This window comes from Petaurus breviceps, unplaced genomic scaffold (assembly GCF_028583685.1).
Source record: "Petaurus breviceps papuanus isolate PSGF00001 unplaced genomic scaffold, PetGlider_PUasm1.0 183, whole genome shotgun sequence".
NCBI lineage: Eukaryota > Metazoa > Chordata > Mammalia > Diprotodontia > Petauridae > Petaurus > Petaurus breviceps.
The window spans coordinates 5889224-5897206 of record NW_027185791.1 but is presented as its reverse complement, the minus strand read 5'-3'; positions in this window follow the sequence as shown (position 1 = coordinate 5897206).

Genomic DNA, 7983 nt, shown 5'->3' with positions numbered 1-7983 from the left:
GCCTGAGGAAAATAATACCTTAAAAAACAGACTGACTCAAATGCCAAAGGAAGCCCAAAAAGGCAATGAGGAAAAGAACGCCTTAAAAAGCAGAATTTGCCTGATGGAAAAAGAATCACAAAAACTCAATGAGGAGAATCATTGCTTCAGAATTAGATTGGAGCAAATGGAAGCTAATGATTTTATGAGAAATCAAGATTCTGTTAAACAGATCCAAACAAATGAAAGAATAGAAGGCAATGTGAAATATCTCGTGGAAAAACCCACTGACCTGGAAAATACATCCAGGAGTGATAATTTAAAAATTATTGGACTGCCTGAAAGCCATGACCAAAGTAAGAACCTAGAAATCATTCTCCAGGAAGTTCTCAAAGAAAACTGCCCTGATGTTTTAGTACCAGAGGGCAAAATAGAGGTTGAAAGAATCCACCAATCACCTCCTGATAAAGATCTCAAAAAGAAAACTCCTAGGAATATTATAGCCAGGTTCCGGAATTCTCAGATTAAGGAGAAAATATTACAAGCAGCCAGAAAGAAACCATTTGAATATTGTGGAAACACAATCAGGATAACCCAGGATCTGGCAGCTTCTACCCTGAGGGATCGAAGGGCTTGGAATATGATATTCCGTAGGGCAAAGGAGTTGGGATTAAAACCAAGAGTCACCAACCCAGCAAAACTGAGTATCATGTTTCAGGAGAAAATATGGTCATTCAGTGGAATAGAGGACTTTCAAGCATTCTTGATGAAAAAAACAGAGTTGAATAGAAAATCTGACATTCAGATACAAGAAGCAAGAGAAGCATGAGAAGGTAAACAGGGAAAAGGAATCATAAGGAACTTATCAAAGTTGAACTATTAACATTCCTACATGGCAAAAACAATAATTGTAACTTATGAAACTTTTCTCAGTATTTGAAGGGATTAGACATATATATATATATATATATATATATATATATATATATATATATATATTTGTCTATATATGAGGTATATGGGCATATGAATACATATGTGAATGTGTGTAAATATGTTTACAGGTATACATAGACAGAGGGCACAGTTCCAATTTAACAGGAAGGAATGCAGGGATATAAGTCAATCCCAAAAGACGCATGATGGAGAGAAAAACGTGCATCCAGAGAAAGAACTAGAAAGAACTAAATTTATATCCAGGTGGAAGCAAAATACTTGATCTTTTTCGTTCTCTTATTTGATTTTATGTCCTCTTTACCATTTGTCATTCCAGCTGGTACAATCCATCCTTATAACCTGACCATTGTATAATGTGAAAGTATTTACAGATCCTATACTTGATTATAAGACGCCATGGGGGGGGAGAGGGGAAGGAGGGGGACAAAATGTGAAATTCAAGGAATTGTGGAATTGAATCCTGTAAACTAAAAGGAAACAAATTAATGAATTAAAAATTGAATTTAAAAAAGTGAAATTAAGTGGTGAGAGGAATATAATGAGAGAAGATGGGGAGAGACAGATTGGGGTAAACTATCTCATACAGAAGAGGCAAGGAAAAATGGTTACAATGGAGGGGAAGAATAGGAAGGCAAAAGGGAATGGGTCAACCTTATTCCCATTGAATTTGACTTGAGGAGGAAGTGAAATACACACTAAATAGGGTATCTCACCCTCCAGGAGAACAGGGGGGAAGGGGAGGAGAGGGGGGATGATAGAAGGGAGGGTAGGCTGGGGGGAGGGAGGTTGGAAGCACTCACTTTTGAAAATAGACGGGATCAAAGTGGAGAGGAGAGCGGGTGGGAGGTGGGATGGGAGGGAAGGAAGTGTAATCGGTCTTTTACAATGTATCTACTATGTTATTATTTTGCATTAGCCACACATGTGCAACCTATACTGAACTGCGTTTCTTCCCAGTAGGTGGTGGGTGACGGGAAGGAGGGGAACGAATTGGGAATTGAAAGTTTTGAAATCAAATATTCAAATATGTATGTGTGTATATATATATATATATATATGTTTGTGTGTGTATATACATATATATTATTATTAATACCATCTTACATGTAATTGGGAAATGGGATGTGCAGGCACTGAGGCCCAGAGATCCACTGGAAAAGTGGAAAGGGGTATGGGGCAAAATGTGGGAGAGAGCAGATTGGAGGAGGGGATATCCTGTGGGACTGCTATTTTGGGGCGGTGGGTGGGGCAGAAACGGGGAGAAAATTTGCAACTCAAAATCTGGCAGAAATGCATGATGTAAATCAGAAGTTAATAAAGCATTAAAAAATAAAAATAAAATTTAAGGCTAATGAGATAAAGAAAAAAAAAACATGTTTAGGAGGACTAAGTCACTTGGCACTGCACTCTCTGGGACTATTTGTTTTCATCTTCATTCTAACCATTTGCAAACTCTTCCTTTGTCATTCTTTATCCAAAGTTCTGAAAAGTATAATAAAATCCCTAGAAAGGGCCAGCATTTCATCCTCCCTAGTACTTTTCTACTCAAATTTCCGAGAATTATTATTATCAACAAATCATTGGAAATGTCATGTAAACAAAATGCTCACAGGCCATAACTTCCTTCCATGGCCACCACTCTTTTATTTATGTTATCTACCCATTGATTTAAAGGTTGCTGGACAGAATGATAATTATCTTACTTTTTGTATTCAGAAGCTCTTAATAAATGTTTTTGCTTCCCCCCCCCCACTTCCTCATTCATTATTGGTTATATTTTACAGAAATGTCTTTCATACCAAGAGGAGAAAAATAAAATAACAATATACTACCATCACATTAAAGTTTTACATTTTACGTGCAGCTAAATAAATTTTTAGTATAATCAAAGTGTTTTAAAATCTCTGAAATATATATATATATGTACACACACACACACACACACACACACACACATATATATATATATATATATATATATATCAGTGAAGTGTTTTCTGGTTTTTTTTATATTAAATGAGTGCAAGAAACTGAAAAAAGATAAAGAAATCTTGTAAAAATATGAGTCTCTGAAAGGAAAAGAGGTCTGAAAAGATGAATGTGAAGGCAAATAAAAAGATCACTGAAGGCTTAAGTGAATGCCTACAATATTTCTTCTACTTTAGTGCTTACAGTTAGGCCTGCTTCAGCTGACTATAGAACAGTTGATGGTAATTCTAGTCTATCCTGATGCTAGCTTTGTACACAGACCATATTGTTCAGAGCAGTCCATAGCTTTCTTTTAAAACAAATACTTCTTGTAATCTCTTTTACTACTGGTGACATCTTCCACCCTCAAACCTCTAATTTGTAACAAAGGAAAGATAAATTTAAAAATTTTGCCTAATCTGACCACCTATGCTATATTTTCAATATACCTCTCCACCAAAGGAAGTATGGCAGCTCTCCAACGGACTGCTGCTGTGAATAACTTTAAGGGTCTAATCACATAGCATAATGAACTCTCTACTTATTCAACAATAAATTAAAGCATAACATTCATAACAACTTATTACTAAGGTGGTCACATAGTCTTAAGTAAAACATATAATTCAGTATATCTTATAATCATCTTTAAGGGGTAGCAAAAAGTTACAATCTCACTCAATACGGTGTATCCAAGTAAAATCCTCTTTCATCTTGACTCAGACTGGCTTCCAAACCCCATGTCTCCTCTTCCACATGCTGACCCCTCTCAATTCTTGCCTGGATTCACATATAGGCAGTTCTCCATTCCTGTTCCATATCTCAGATCACAAAAGGACTACTCCACTCCAAGCTCTCCACAGTTTCTAATTTTTAGGAAAACAAACTTAACAGGTCTACAATAATATTTACACACATTACCAGTGCTATCATCTCAATTCACTTTCTGTTTTAGAAACCAATACGGAAAAAACAGACAGGACTTTTGTCTGAGAAATCAACACAGAACAACAGGCAGGACTTCTGGCTGAGAAAGTAACACAGATCAACAGAGTGACCACATCACAAACATGCTCTCTTTCAGTTCTTCCTGCTCCCAGCTCTGCTCATGCCCTTTTCTGCTCCTTTCTGTTCCACCCTTTTGGCAAGCTCCTCCCACCATGGGCTCTCATGTGATTACATTAGGACTATTAAAGGTCAGTGGAAATCTCCAAGCTCCCTTAGGCCTATTAATGGCAATAAAATGTATACTGTTTCCAATAAAAGACTCTTAATACAATCAAAAGTGAGACTCAAAAGCACTTGTTTAACAATCCAGAAAAACAACAAAAAATAATCCTATTTTGCTTGCCATTACACTGGGCAACTACTCAAAGACTTTGATAGATCACTGCATTCACCTAAGATCTAATCTCTTTAAATATTGTTTTCTTTTACTTTTTGTCAAAATATACTGCTTACTTCACTTTTCTGGAGTTCAAAAAAAGCTTCCCAAATTTTTTCTGAATCCTTAATATTCATCAATTATTATAATGAATGAATATTAAATTATATCCATATATTAGAACTTGTTCAACTAGATCACACTTTCCCTCTGATTCTGGGCTAGCTATGCAACTTGAGCATAAAACCCATTATTGCATTCTAGTTGACTTTGGCCAGGCCAGGTGATGGTCTCCAGTCTACTCCTTTAGGTGATGAACCAATGCCATGGTTCTTGGGTTCTTAACCTGTCTTTTATCTTCTGACATGCATCCTTTGACATGTTTTGTGAAAACTGACTCCCATCTCAGAACAATGTTTTTAAGTGTATGAAATAAATGTATAAAATAAAATGATATTGAAATATATGTATCAAAATAGTTTTAAAAGCAGATTGATGGACTAACGGTAAAAAAATTTTCATCTGCATTTTTCCTCTGAGTATAGATAGCCTCTGTCCTTTTTTGACTGAAAAATTCTGATCTCTGCTAGTATTAGCCTAGCAGAGGGTAAAGAGAAGACAGATAAAGAGTTATTCTTTAGGGGACCAATCAAAGAAACTCTGGACTTTAGTTCATCTCCTTTCTTAATTGTCCATTTAAAAAAATCTTAAATAGTAATTTATTTTCCCCAATTACATATCAAGAAAATTGTTAGCATTCATTTTTACAGGATTCTGAATTCCAAGTTTTCCTCCCTACCTTCCTTCCCTTCCTTCCCCTCTTCTGAAAATGGTTGGCAGTTCAATATAGTTTATACATGCATTGTCATGCAAAAGATATTTCTACATTTGTCATATTTGTGAAAGAAGAAACATATTAAAAGGAAAGAAAAACATGAGAAAATAATGTAAGTTAAAAGAAAATGCTTCCATCTGTAGTAAGATTCCTTCAGTTCTTCATCTGGATATGGATAGCATTTTTTCTGTGTGAGTCCTATTTACTTTTCTTGTATCATTATGTTGCTGCAAAAAGCTGAGTCATTCCTAGTTGATCGTCACAAAATTTTGCCGATGCCATGTAAAATGATTTTTTTCTCTTTTTGGCCATTTTCCTTTGCATCAGTTTGGACAAATCTTTCCAGGTTTTTCTGAAGTCTGCCTGTTGATTATTTCTTATTGCACAACAGCATTCAATTAGATTCATATACCAGAGTCAGTTCAGCCATTCCCCAACTGATAGGCATCCCCTGAATTTCCCATATTTTGCCATATTGAATACAGCTAACTATAAATATTTTTGCACATGTAGGTCCTTTTCCATTTTTTTATCTCTTTTTGGGATACAGACCCAGTAGTGGTATTGCTGTATCAAAGGGTACATGCACAATTTGGTTGCCCTTTGCACATGTTTCCAAATTGTTCTCAGGAATAATTGGAACAGTTGACAACTCTACTAACAGTGCAATAGTATTCCAATTTTCTCACATCTTTTCCAACATTTATCATTTTCCTTTTCTGACATATTAGCCAATCTGATTGGTATGAAGTTGTATTTCAGAGTTTTTAAATTTGCATTTCTATATTAAAAATTATTTAGAGCACTTCATATTCTATAGATATCTTTCATTTCTTCATCTGAGAACTACCTGTTCATATACTTTGACCACTTTTCACTTGGGAAATGGCTTGTATTCTCATCAATTTGACTTAGTTCTCTATATATTTGAGAAAAGAGACCTTTATCAAAAATGCTTGTTGTAAAGATTGTTCCCCATATTCTGCTTTCTCTGTAATCTTGATTATGTTAGTTTTGTTTGTATTAAAGCTTTTCAAATTAATATAATTAAAAATTATCTGTTCTATGTTTTATAATTCTCTTTATCTCTTGCTTCATCTTAATTCTTCTGTAAAAGCTGAAAGGTCCTCTATTTCTTCCTCTTCTAATTTGACTGCTTTATTTTCTGTGATATTTTTTAGCAAGATATACTTTGTTTCCTTATCTCTTTTAATTACATATACTGTTTATGTCTACTTTTGCAACCTCATTGAATGACATAATTTTCAATAAATGTCCTTTCCTTCCCTTCCCCCCATTGTATTATCCTTTCCCTTTTTCCTTAAGATCATCAAGACATAGCAGAACTACTGACAGTCTTTGTCTAACTGAACTTCCTCTATGAACCCTGATAATGAAAGGGATGAAAGAGGACATGTGTATCATTTCCCCGCATTTGCAAATATATTTGTTTAGTTCTTTTTGTGGTTGTTGTTGTAGCCACACAATTTTATTTTTTCCGTATAGGTCTCAACAAGTGAAATTCAGTTGTTGTTGTGTTTTATTCATTTATTTATTTATTTATTTTAGGTTTCAATCTTCATTTCCACAAGATTTTGAGTTACAAATTTTCTCCCCAACTCCCACCCCAAGATGACAAATATACTGAATACTCCTTCCCCCAATCTGCTCTCTTATATCCCTGCCCCATTCCACCCCCCTTACTTTCTAGTAGGGCAAGATGGATTTCTATACCCCAGTGCATATATATCTTATTTCCCAGTTGCATGTAAAAAACTCATTTTTTTTACATTTGTTTTTAACAAGTTCCAAGGTTTCCCTACCTTCTCCCCCCCACACCAAACTCCATTGAGAAGATAAACAAATTAATATAGGTTGTACATGCGTAATTACACAAAACTGTTCCATAGTACTTATGTTGTGAAAAACTAACTATATTTCCCTCCATCCTATGTCATCCCCCCATTTATTATATTTTCTCCTTTGACCCTGTCCCTGTGCAAGTGTTGCTTCAAACTACTCTCTCCCTCAATTTTTCCTCCCCTCTATCATCCCCCTCTTTTATTTCCTACCCCCTACTTTCCTGTAGGGTAAGATACCTACTTGTGTGTGTATGTTATTCCCTCCTTAAGCCAAATTCAATGAGAGTAAGGTTGACTCATTCCCCTTCACCTTCCTGCTCTTCCCGTCTGTAACAGCTTTCTTTTCTTATCTCTTCCTTTCTCCTTCTCCCAATATATTCCTCTCTTACCTCTTAATTTTATTATTTTAGTTATCTATTCATATTTAACTCATTCTGTGCCCTCTGTCTATGTGCATGTACACACACACATATATAAACTCATATACCTATACACCTACTTAAATATACATATATATGTATGTACACATTATATATGTGTGTGTGTATATATATATATATATATATGCATATACACACGTATACACATACCCCACCTATCTATACATATATAAGCAAATAGAATTCTACTTCAGTGCCAGTAGAGAAATTCCTGCAAATGCTCTGTTTGGTCACTTGGTCCCCCCTCAATCTGTGAACTTAGAACTTTGGAAGCAGCCACCCCAGAAGCAGCTACAGACGTAGCTACCTCCACGACCCTGGGGACAGGGGTCTGACCACGCTCTTCTCTCATCCAGGATCGACAGAGTTTCCTACTGAGCTTTTACTTTCTCTTTAGTGTTATGGGTTGATAAGTTTGAAAACTGCCACAGCTGCAATGTATAAGCCCCCCGAAGTTGACTCTGGCTGGTCTGTGCCACAAGTCAGGGCTGGCACAGGCTACACAGGACTGCAATCTGTCCCAGCCTGGTGCAATAGACCCTTCCTGTCGGCCTGCCAGGG